The sequence below is a fragment of the Lepisosteus platostomus genome, chromosome 7 (genome assembly GCF_059453375.1).
Source record: "Lepisosteus platostomus isolate fLepPlt1 chromosome 7, fLepPlt1.hap1, whole genome shotgun sequence".
Classification (NCBI taxonomy): Eukaryota; Metazoa; Chordata; class Actinopteri; order Semionotiformes; family Lepisosteidae; genus Lepisosteus; species Lepisosteus platostomus.
In genome coordinates, this window is record NC_142617.1 from 64,572,779 (window position 1) to 64,585,562 (window position 12,784).

The following is a 12,784-nucleotide window of genomic DNA, read 5'->3' on the forward strand; positions in this document are numbered from 1 at the left end:
TCTGCACATTAAGTACATACAGCTGAAAATTATCATGAAGGGTAACTGGTGTAAAAAAATCATGCCTTTTCTGTTCTGTTGTCTAATTATTGTAACAATTTTTAATAGAATATTTAATGTTTACAATTTCCAATGTTTTTTTTACTGTTTTTACAATTGCTTCTAGTTGTCATTTTATGTTGCGGTACAAAAGCACAGCATAATTGTTTGGATTGTATAGATGCTGTATAACAAAAACTGCAGTTCTAGAAATGCTCAGTGTACACAACAGAATTTTTTTTATTTCATACTTGAATACTTTAGGTATGTTGGTATACATTAGAATAGCCATCCGATGTTAACAAAAAATTTTACAAATTCAAGGTGGATCTGTTACGAATAAATTATGAATGTTAACTTCTATATATATAAATAATATTTATTATATCATTTTAATTATGAGAAACAAAACACCCCTATCATTTTACAGTTTATTGCAAGTCTTAGACTAAAACTCACTGTGAACTTTTATAGGAAAACCTATATAACATAAATTGGTTTTAATCAAATGAACCTTTTTTTTTGTTAATGTGATTTTTTCTACATGGTCTTAGGCAACTGAATACAGACGGCCTTTGATTCATTCATAATTTCTCACTACATACTTCGAGCCTGCGTCTCATATATAAGACGTAATGTATCAGTACATTCTCTAGCTCATATGAAACGCATATGCAGTGGGTAGTCTAAATGGTAGTCCTTTTATTCAATTACAGAAATGCAATTACAACAATAGACAACTTTCATTGCTTTATTGATCTGAAAGGTAACCTGAAGTTAGAAGTCAAAATCAAACACTAAAATAATTCGTTTTGTACATACTGTTTTGGAAGTTTGTTATCTAGAGTTTAAAGATTTACCTAATTTATATATTTTGTCTTCTTGAAATGATAAATTAACAATAAATGTAAACTAGCAAACTAAATCACATTTTTCAGTTTCAGTTTTAAATCATCTTATAGTGAAAGGTCACACGCCACAATTCCCTGAGTTTTATGCATACTTTCCTCATTTGTGCTCGCTACGGTGACAGCGATAAAACTGAACTGCTGTATTTTTTCAGATTTAGCTTTCATTTTCTCGAATTAGGTTAAGTGTGAAACACAACGAATAGTATCAGTCAGCCCATTATAGGCATTACAAAATGCCATTCCAACCAAAATAAATAACAAATTTACCTGTCAGGTTTAAATACCTAAAACCATGTTGCAATAATATTGTTAGTATATTCCTTATTACCGAAAAACCTCGACAACTGTTACAAAGTTAAAACTAAAGCCTGTTACCATAAACCACCTTTTATACCATAAAAGGAAGTGCTGTATTCGCACCGTTGAATTATCAAAACATTTTTTCCGATAGGCCTATAGACTGTATTAGTTGACTTTTCTATGAAGAGATTTATGGTTAGTGAAATATTTAAAATGATAGTTACATTTTAAGGAGATAAAAACATCAAACAAGCGACATATTTAAAGTATACAGTCTTAGTTTTTTAAGTTTTTGTTTATGCATGCTAGGTAACTTTACGTCTTGTTCATAATAGTACTGATAAGTGCAATATTTTCAAATTCCATAGAAGAAATGCAAAGTCCATATTTGAAAATTGATACTGAATATTCACTTATTTCACAAGGTAAATACTACGGTAGCAGGATACATAATGAACACATCTACTATTTAATAGGTAAATATTTCATGAAGCCTTCAACGATGCAATAATTAATGTTTATGACAAATATTTTTTATTAGATTTTCTTACATTTTTGCTTAATCTTTGTGTGTTGATGGTTCTATTTTGAAATATTAGCTGTTGGAAAGCAGGAACGTAGTTTTGCTTATATGAAATACGGAATAATATGCGTGATGTCTGCATTCCTTTAGAAACATTTTACCTGCCCAGAAAATCCTATTTTTACTGCATTTCACGACAGGCTCACTTTACAGCAACACGTCCATTTCTATCACTGAGCTGGTGCAGTTCTGGGTGTGAAACGTCAGCTTGCATATCTGTGAGAGAAGGCATAAAGAGACAGAAATAAATGCCCGTGTTAATATATTTAACATGGGTAACTCGTTACGTTTTACTAATGCTTATACTTTTTTAGATACAAAGCGAATTCGGCATGACGTTCCTGTTGTAAAAGATGTTGTTTAAGCAGAAAACTGTACTGCCCAGAACTGCAAAGCACCTAATGTAAAAGAATCACGAAAAACGCCACTCGTTGTTCTTCATTGAGAATCGGTTAGCTGAATTACTGTACCTTTTTTGCCGAAAGTCAGACGATTAAAGAAATAAATATAGAATAAGAATGGTTGTGAAGAAGAAAATAATTTCTACACTCATATCTTTGGAATTTGCTGGGTACTGAATTTGTTTCTGCCAAAAAGAAATTGACCATGATTATCCTATAAATTATCCTACAGGATTATATTCTTGTGATTCTGTCCCACTCTGTGGTTTATTGAAAGAGATGGCACACAGCATCGCTCTTATAGGGAAACTATTCACAGTTGTATTTCAACTATGCCCAGTGAATAGCCTGGAGTAAAAAAGATCATGGGCTTTAAAGCTTCACTGCTGCCATTGTTGGTATTATCATCACTATTTTTGTTTGCTGCCTTAAGAAAATTTAAGGTGTTTTTTGGAGGTTCCATCATTTTCCATTGTCACTCAGCCAGCTGTGGATGTGGGTCATTGCTATGCACTGTTAATTGATACTGAAAGTATTCAGCTGCCCAGATTCTGGCATTCTACCAACAAATAAAGACAGTTCAGTTCCCTGTTCCCATTATTATTTGGAGGTTTATTGAGTTTATAACAAAATAATGTACTGAGGCACACATTCTTATAGCAGAAAATAACTACAAAAATCAAGGATTTCCTGAAAGTAGCTTAAAAAATAACACGAAAAGGCTATGATTTAAAGTAATGGATGTAATGTTATAGGATGCTTTTGCAGTCAGACAATGGTGGTTTATTTAGTCTTTTTTTAAACTTTCATCACATCATGGCATGTCAAAAAGTCAAATATAAATCTACTGATCTTTCACAAATGTGCAGCACCCAGCATTACTGCAAAAGATGATGTTTATTTGTATGCATAATAGAGGTGTAACTGCAAAGAGCTTCAGAAAAAAAATCTCCGACATATATGACCTATGAATTAAAGTAGACTGACTGTGAGAGGGTGGTATGGAAGCTACAAATACTGTGTGCTGATGGCCCAGTCAAAAACAAGATTTAATCTGAACTCGGAGAGGAAAGAGAATGTGGATCTGCCCTAACAAAGGGGTGTTAGCACAGGGCTCTGGTGGAGGTGTTTGCTGAAGCTTGGCAGAGCTTGGCTTTCACTGACTGCCCCTGCACACTCTCTCTCTCTTTCTCATTCAGAGGCTGTGTTCACAGTTTTCCGCTGCAAGCCTGAGGAAGGAGAGCAGGCTGTACTGGGAATGCCTAACGGATACAGCTGAGAGAGGAACAAGGGTCTTTTCAGGCCCCACAGAAATAACTTTCAGTTTGCTTCCTGATTTTGATTCTGCCAGTTTTGGTGCTTTTTTGTTGTTCTTGGCATCACTGCAAATATGTCTCTATTCACCATATTATACATCTGTGATTATTTGGCTATTATTTGGAGCAAAGATTCCTGTCTTATAGGAACAGTGTAGAATCTGGTTAATGTACAGTACACACATCCTCAGATATACTTACTTAATTATATATATATCTGATAATATATGATTTTTAGAGGTGAAGCCCGATATGGGCCAGAGGTGTCATGGATGTGGTACAGCCTTAAGGATATTCTTTTCCACTTTTAGTGCACACACCTTTTGGTCCACTGAAAACTAGAAAATGAATTCTTTAATATTAATAGTATGTTCACCCCCAATTAAAGGCAGGGATCTAAGATTTCACGTTTTAAAACCTTTCTGGAGATCAGTCTGAAGTCCTGGCAGTGGATCTTGACCCAACCACGTGCATCACAGTGCTGTTTCCATGGACAGGTAACCTGTTCCTTAATGATTGCACGCAGTTTGTACCACAGGAAATAAATCCATGGTACAGATAAGTGCGTAGTATAGAGACTTTGCACTGGAGGCTGTGTTAGAGCTGTTTTAGAGAAAGGCAGAGGAGGCAGGACAACAGACTTTTGTGGGTGCAAGCCTCATTCTTTGAAATGCTGCAAATGAAAGAGCATGCTCTGTCAAAATATGAAAATGATATTCCTTCAGCATTTTGTGTTTATCAATAAATGGCACACGGAATCAGCTTTCACTCACATCAGTGTAAAGAGAGTGAATGTAAACGCACAATGGAGCTGGATTCATTCTTCTTAAGGGCCTGGTAATTATGTTGCTCTCTTACAAAGGTAGTTTTTTTATTCCTGAGTAAAAGCTGTTTCGGTGCTGCAGAGTCATTGGATATGGGGACAAAGACAGCACACGTCTGTATGTCTGTGTGTGTGTGGCAGTGGGGGGTGGGGGGTTACAGAGGGGGGAGAGGAAATCAGTAATCAAAAATTAAAAGTGAATGCTCTATGCATCAACTAATTGGTGCAGCAATGTGTAAGGAAAGAGCCCAGCCCAGTCCCCCGCAGAGCAGCCCTGCAGCCCTTCAGCCAGAGCCTTTTTGCTCATTTGCTCATTAGCAGCTGCGAAGTGCAAGCAAGCTCTCTGCTGATTGGCCCAGGCCCAGCTGTTGCTTTGCATAGGGACCCTCAACTGTCCGCTTGACTTAAGAGCAACCTGTGTGTACAGGAGCAAATCTAGCCTGAATGATCATAGTTAAAGATGTTGGATGAGCCCAAGTCTAAATTAATTAACCCTTTGTTCTGTCAAGGGCCCAACCCTGAAGCAATAAGATGCTTCAACATATTGTGATTCCCGAATGGCCTTTCATGTACATTTTGAACAAAGCATTGTAAAGCACAGTTTGTATTTTCATGGCAATATATTTAAATGTTTTAAGGAGGTTTTATACTGTACATGCATGCATGGATGCAGTGTGTCCTACCCATAATTGTTTTTTTTCCAGAACTCACAGCCTTTTTTCCTTATAGTTTTCTACAGAACAAGAAAAATACAGGTTTCTAAGGTTAATGGTTAATGTATTGTTCTGAAATGATTTCTCCATATATCGGTCGATATTTCCTGTGTTTCTTGACTTGGCCGTGCCCTCTAGATCTTTTCAGCTATCTGATAATGATGATGCTAAGCAAGAGAATAAAGGAAACCATTAATGATTTCACCTTGAAATATACCACTGCCTGTGACAGTCACACACAGACAAGTTGCCATTATTGTAATCATTGTCTCATGCGCCTGTGTTTAACACCACTGATAAAGGATGTGGCAATCTCAAAATGCATATAAATTGTGTAATATATGTATAATTTAAATATGCGTGCATTGTGTTAACTATGGCTCATTAACCACTGAAACACATTACGAGTTAAGTGGCATTACAGCCATAACCTCTAGAGATACCACTAGCTACAAAAAGAAGAGCTACAGCAATTGAGCGTTATCATATAAATGACTGCTTTACAAAATATCAGACAAAATCTGTTCATTTTTTGAAAGTTCATATCCTGTGCCAGCAGGATATTGCAACATTTCTTGATATTAACTATGGTGTGTTTGATATTGGCAATTGTTGAGTACTGCTGCTCTCTGGGCTACCCATCAGTAATACAGCCCTTGCCTTCTCTGGAAGCCTTCCTGCCAAAACAGTGTAAATTACTAGTGGATAGGATGTTGCACTTCACGACTCTGTTTTGAATCTGAATCTTCGCTTATTTCTTTCAAGATGTCAACAGCTGAACATACTTCACACTGTGCCACTCTACTGATGTTGTTGATACCACATATGGTGGGCAGCCACAGAAAGGCATGACTTATAGATATCACTGACAAGAATGGGGCACATAGCAAGTGCAGTGCCTTTCTAATTCACAGGATGACTCTGTTAAGTTTAGTTCTCAGTGTCTTGCTGCAGAATTCTCACTTGTCACTCAGATGGTATGTATTGTCATGAACAAACAGGCAAGCATTCCAGTCAAGATTGTTACTATTTTTTGAGAATCCTTAAGACTCGAGAGGGTTGTCTGTGTTCTGGGAGTGAGGCTGTTTTCTGACTAAAGATAAACATCGCAGTTAATTAAAAATTAAGCATAAACCAGCTCTTCATGAAAGTGTATAATTTATGTTGAGATGCACACATTGTCTCCTATTTGCAGGACACATTAATAATTTAAGTTCACATCAACATGTGTTTTCAAATGAAATTATCTTCTATTACATGGAAATAAGCCTTCGTTTTAAATCATACATGGCCCTCCCAGCGGTTTCAGTTTTTTTGTAAAATAATTCAGATAAAATGCAGTTTTGTGGGTTAATTTGGAAAGTTTATTTCCTTGACATTAACTGAACATGCTGTTAAATGAAACATGAAAAAGAAATATGTCTTAATTTGATATGAGAAATAAGAAAGACAAAGAAAACACCTCATTAAGTTGAGCTGTTGTATGGAAGACCTGCAGCTTTCTAGATGAATCTCCTCACCACAAAAACACAGGCCATATCCAATCCGAAGAGTGTTTTCTTGTTCAGGGTAGATGAAAATTTACCATGAAAAAACCTGCATGCAGGTTGTTTTTTTTGGATGTCAAATGATTCCTGTATGTATTTTAGTTTTGATACAATTCATTTCACTTATATGATCCATAACATTTACTGCATTTCTGCCCAGTTTTCCATAGAAATAGCATATTGTGTAAAAATGTTTTGTTTTCCAAAACCTCCCAATACTGGTCAGTTAAAAATCCATTTGTATGCTTCTGAAAGGTGCAATAAAGAGATGATGTTGTGCTCCTGCCCTGGTAATGGTGAACCGTGTTTTCTCTGTGACAGGTCGGGAGTGAGCCTGGATTTCACACACTCGTAGAAAAGGAGACCTTGGAGGACGAGTGAAAGCGACTGGGACTGCCAAAATGCCGGAATTTGTTCTCTGTTATGTAACAGGATTGCACTCACACTATCAGCATAACAGTGTATCCTGGTGAGCCATTAGATCACGTCAACAGAGGCAGAGGGAATTTGAGAATCAGGCAATTTCATCAAATAGAAATGTTTAAACACATAAGAAGACACCGTGATGTTTGAAAAATCCTTTCCACATAAATAATAATAATACACAGGCTCTATACCTAAAACATTACAATAGGGACATAGAAAGACATTCAAGTGATTGTGTTCTTTTTGTGTAACCCAGTAAATATGCTATTTCTCCAGCTGCCTACTGTATGCTTGTCCTGTGTTAATTGTGCCAGCATTTCAGGTCTGTACACACATGCCATGCCACAGTGGCACCATCTTGTGGTATTCTTGCGTTTTCTTTTCCATTGTTGACTATGTAAACATCTACTATAAATAGGCAGTCTTAGTATATGTGCCTTTTTCATTTGCATCTGTAATAATTGCAATTATAAGAGACAACAGTCTATGTCAGTACTGCTGGTAAAGATATTTTAATACATGTGTATCCTCAACCATTGATTTTTTAATAATAAAAAATGATGTTCAAAGTCAAGTGAATTCTCGCACTGGGTTTTTCTTTTACTGTCTTTATACTAAATTGACAAGCCAACCAATCATAATCAACTGTATTGTCTCTACTAGGAGGTCTACAGTATATACCCTTTTAAAATAATGTGTCACATTCTCTTAAATTTTTCATTCGGAGGAGTAAAAATATTAACAAACAAAAAATATGTGAGACAGAACAAAGTAAACACACAAACATCTGTTACAAAGAACATCATGATGGGGATTTATTCATGTCTTTATTCAGACTCTAACCCTTACTAGTAAGCAAAAACTGTTCTTGTTGCAGTTTGCAGATTAGCCGTGTCTGTTGTTTCAGCTGATTAAAAGACCCTAAGTGACACAAACAATGGTTGTCTGTTCAGCAATCAGAAATATTGCCCTTGTAAATCAAATAATGTGGCAGTCTGAAGTTCAGGCACAGGACAATTCTTCACTCTCAGGGCAAAGTTTATAGGCACTATTGTGGAATAAACAAAGCACAAACAAGCTTGGTCTTCATTTTTCCCTGGTTCATCATTTTGAGTTCCCAATTAATGCAATGTGCTTTAATCAAGACCATATGCCTTCTTTGTCATCCAACTGGTCTTTCTGGTCTCTTGCTCCCACAATCACATTTGATTGCACCACTAAAAATCTGTCTTGCTGCCTGTACATTATTATAAGTTTGATTGCCAATATCAAGTGTTTTTGAAGAAAAAATATGTAAGGCAGGAAAATAAATTTATTCCTAATTTATTCCTTTTAAATAAAGTGTTTAAATTTCAAGTTTTCTAAAGTTTTAAATTCGGGGAGCCCCACCACGTCCTGCTAAAATCAGAGCAGTAATGGATGACCTAAAAGCTACAGAAGATGAACCTATTCAAGCACATCAAGCAATCATGCTTCGTAGGATCCTTGGATCTGGAAGAACGATAAGTGCTATATCCCTGGATGTGCACTTTGCCAGAGGAGCTCTGTCTTTTTATGATTACTGTAAAGAAAACAAGGAAAGCAGCTTTTTTTTGAGAATTTGCAAATAATTATATACAATGATAAGTGTACATTGACGTACTGTTAGATGTCAAACTGAAAACCATTGTAAAATTTTGTGGCATGTTTCCTTTTCTATACAAACTCCTACCTGTGACCAAGGCAAAGGAATACCAAGCAAACGTTCCCTTTTGCAATTTATAGACAACAATCATAAATGTAAGTACATGCCTTTGCAACTAGAAACAGTACAGGTTCGTGGATTTGTGTAGATATCTGGGTTCAGCCACCTTGCAGGCTTGTAGCTAAAAGTGTTCTGATTCTCTGGATGCTCTCCATCACCTCCACCTCTTAGTTAAAGCCTTGGGCCATGTCTTAAACCCCTAATGATGAATCTCAGAGATGCTGCTTTGCAGGGGTACAGTGTCCCTCAGAGGTCAAACCAGGCAGTGACCAGACATCAGCTTTTGTGAGTCCTTGACATGATGTGACAGCTCAGCAATAACACAGTAAATCCTGTATTTTGGTCGATTTCCCTGCCGTCCTCATTTACAATGGTTCAGTGGACACTTCTTTATTTCAGTACAAACAATAGTCCCTTTCTCTCTCCCTCTCTCCCCATCACACACACGCTAACAGAAACACGCACACTCCCAGTCGCACACATTTTGATGGTAATTGATGACATCACTGTTAAGGAAGAGAAAGCGGGGTACGTTTGTTTGCAGAGGGGATCGTGGGAACCCAGAGGCTCTCAGGGGTGGTGAGTCAGGGGCTCTAACAATGTTTTCTCTGTCACTAAAAACCGCTTCCCAGCCCCCCCTCTCCCAAGCTTCACTGTACTGCTCTGCAGTGTGTGTCGGCTGCCCTCTCTCTGTTTGCCTCAGCATCATCTTCCTCTCTGCACTGCAGTCATTCAACTGCACGGAAAGTAGCTCCCCACACGTCGTTCACAATATCCGTTTTTTTGTTGTGTTGTGCTCATCATTTGGGTTTACAGTAAGAAAGTCATCTGCTCTCTGTGGTGTTTTTCCAAAAATCGCCTAGCCAAAGGCATACATATATCCTGGTTGTCATATATTTTGATTCACGTGGGATTTCTTACAGTAGCAAAGCAGTGTAAAAGGATTACTGCAGCAGGGAGATAAATATGGAGCACTGTGGGTAAAAAGAACAGCATCTCGTTGAAACTAAAGGTCATATTCATAAGTGCTAACTCTGAGTCATTTTGGAAGTTGAAGACAATTTCCTACCTATTTAGTCAACTTGTGTTATCTTATTAGTGCAGTAACTTCCCATGGGAACTCTGCTGCCAGTTAAGTCTGTCTCAGTGTTTTAATTCTTTATTTAGAAATTTTCACCAAGTGTAACTTCAGGTGAAATTTCTGTTTGCAGCTAGAAGCTTGTCACAGTAGGATGACACATCCCACTTCTTCTCACACTGTCAGGCACAGATATTTCAGTATAAAGTTCCAGGTCTTAGGCAACTAAATATAGTCATGTAAGTCGCAGTGCATTTATTTAAAATTTAAAACTCTTTTGTTTGATATTGTGATGGTAGGAGCCTTGAAAAGTCATTGCACGGTGGAATAATAAAGTAATTTCGAACTTGAACAGATCACATACAGCTCAGTGAAGCAGGGGTTTTGTAAAGCATTCTTAATGCCATCTGTTGTGTAGAGAATTGTTTTAAAAGTGAAAAACAGAGATCAACAAATAGGTGCATGCCAAATCTTGATGAGTAAGACTCTGACAGATGCCATTGAGAAAAAGAAACTTTTAAGCATTCAACAAGAAGAAAAGCAACAGAAACAAGATACATATTATATCATGAAAGGCAGAGAGGGGGCTATGATTATTGACCATTAGACTGTTGATTGGAGAATGAGAGAAAAAAAAATCAGCAAAATTCTGCAGATCTCACATGTCACCAAATTGGCCAAGTCAAATACATTACCCAACATGCAACAGTACAGTTGACATAATCACTCCCCTCACAGCTGGTTAATTGCATTTCCCTCTCAAACACTGTTATTAACCATAATTGCACCTTTTTTTCATGTGCTTTGTCACTTACCTGAGCTGAAATTGATACTGTCAGGAATTGCAAGGGGTGGAGTTTTTTTCTCACATTAAACTCTTGGCCTCCAGATGAGGGTGGGGGGGGGTGATGGTTTGCAAAGAATTCAGGAAAGCCAGGAGGAACGATCCAGTGCCAGAGAAAAACTGGGATGCTCCTGCAGGGAAGAAACACATAACACTGCTTCATCATTCCCACTGTTACTGGAGCCTAATTAATCTTTTGTGGCTGGACACTTAAAAGCATATATTATTTTATTGTCTGCTAAATTGGGAATATTTTAAAACAATAACAAAACGCACAAATCCAATCATTTGGTATAACTTAGCCTGTAGATAGATAGAAAATCTATTGATCCCCTGTAGAACAAGACACTAAAAAGTGGGGCAGTATCTTCATCACCACTCAAACTAAATCTTACAATGCACATTAAATGGCAGATCATTTCTTCTTCTGTATACCCTGTATTCAAAACTAGCTATTTTTTTTAACTGCTTTAAAGTAGTGGTAACATTTGACAGTCTTATAGTCACAACATAATCGGCATTTGCAATCAGGACAAGACAAGATAAATTAAGATCCTTTTTGGCACCTATGGCCTTTGAGCACATTTATTTTCATTTTTGCCAAATTGAAAACTAAAAGAATGCACTACCAATCAGAACATATTCCACAACACACATTTCCTGCTCCAAGTTTTTATCTTACAGACATATGTGCCAAGATTATTGATTTAACATTGAGGTTTGCAAAGTAACCTAAAGACACAAGCACTTAAAGGGCTGGCATAATACTAGTCCTGCGGTGCTAAGCTAAATTCACAATAGGTAGCCTAAGGTTAGTACTAACTTGGGCCTACTAAACATCCCACTGAAGTGTTTATCTGAACTGTAGTTTCTGTTGTAGATGCAGTTGTAGATCCCAGAGTTCAGTGATCCAGACCATGTTTTAAGACCATCTCTCTGGGTGGGAGTTTTTCAGTATAGGCAGCATGCTGGAGCAGCTCTCACCTGCATGGGATTCTTTTAACAGCATTGTAATGAAGGGGGTGTGATTTTTTTTCTAGCCTGGCTTGGTTTTGACTGTACTACCCCCTGGGACAAACTGACAGAGCAGCAGTGAAAAATAAGGCAGTTTATTCAAAGCAGTAAAGGATTCCTACCCCCTCAGTACGGGGAACAATGACTGCAGATTGGACCAGCTGTTGAACAATGAAATACTCCAGGAAGGCAGATTATTGAGCTAAGAGCCACTGATTAGATCAGTTTCCTTGCATTCACATGCTCCCTGAAAAGGTTTCACACCTGAGATGATGCAGTCTCACCAGCACACTGCCGGATTAACCCCTCCATCACCTAGGCAACACCTCATCTGGCTGATTTGTACTCTCTCGACCTTCAGGCCTTGTGCCAGGGTACATTTCGAGATTATGGGACATTTCAAAGGAAGAAGATTCTGGAAAACCTGAAAAAACACTAGGATACAGGAAGCAAATGTGAAAAAGGACGATTAAAAGTTTTACAGTCATGATTCACAGTCAAAACCTGAGAGCAAAATTAATAATAAAAATGTAGGGGCAGTATAATATTTTTTAAACACTAAACTTTTGATAGACATTGAAAACCGCTGTATGACATTCTTCTAGAATTGGTTATGTCATTGTCACTTTTCATTTACTTGTGGCACATTTTCAACAAAGATTTTTCAACAAAGTTAACAACATGTCTATGTAAGGATGCTGAAGAACAATCAGAATTATTTTTAATGATTAGTTGCCTTGGAGTAGTGTCAGCATTTCAAACGTGTTTAGTGGTGCAACCAGTTGATGTTTATAGTAGTTAAATAAATTAAAGCACTTAAATAAAATAGATGTTTTTTCTTATGCTTCATTAATTTTACTGCTGTTTGTACTTAGTTTAAGAAACACCTTTTCTTATATAAATGTTCTAAAAGCAATGTTATGGAAATCAAACTTGGGGGGTATTTACACAACAAAAGGTTACTCCATTCACTCTATAAACAACAAACAGTTATTGTATTATTGAAGAACACACGTGATTTTCATCTACTCACCTTTCTCAAAAA

General features: G+C 37.1%; 1 long non-coding RNA gene across 1 annotated transcript in view; it reads left to right on the plus strand.

Moving 5' to 3' along the window:
- Positions 1–7,633, plus strand: part of LOC148659503 (uncharacterized) — a 54,837-nt gene extending 47,204 nt beyond the window's left edge. The window contains exon 3 of the long non-coding RNA XR_015940511.1: positions 6,955–7,633. This is a non-coding gene — a long non-coding RNA (uncharacterized LOC148659503). The remainder of the gene's footprint in view (positions 1–6,954) is intronic.
- Positions 7,634–12,784: the final 5,151 nt, after the last annotated feature.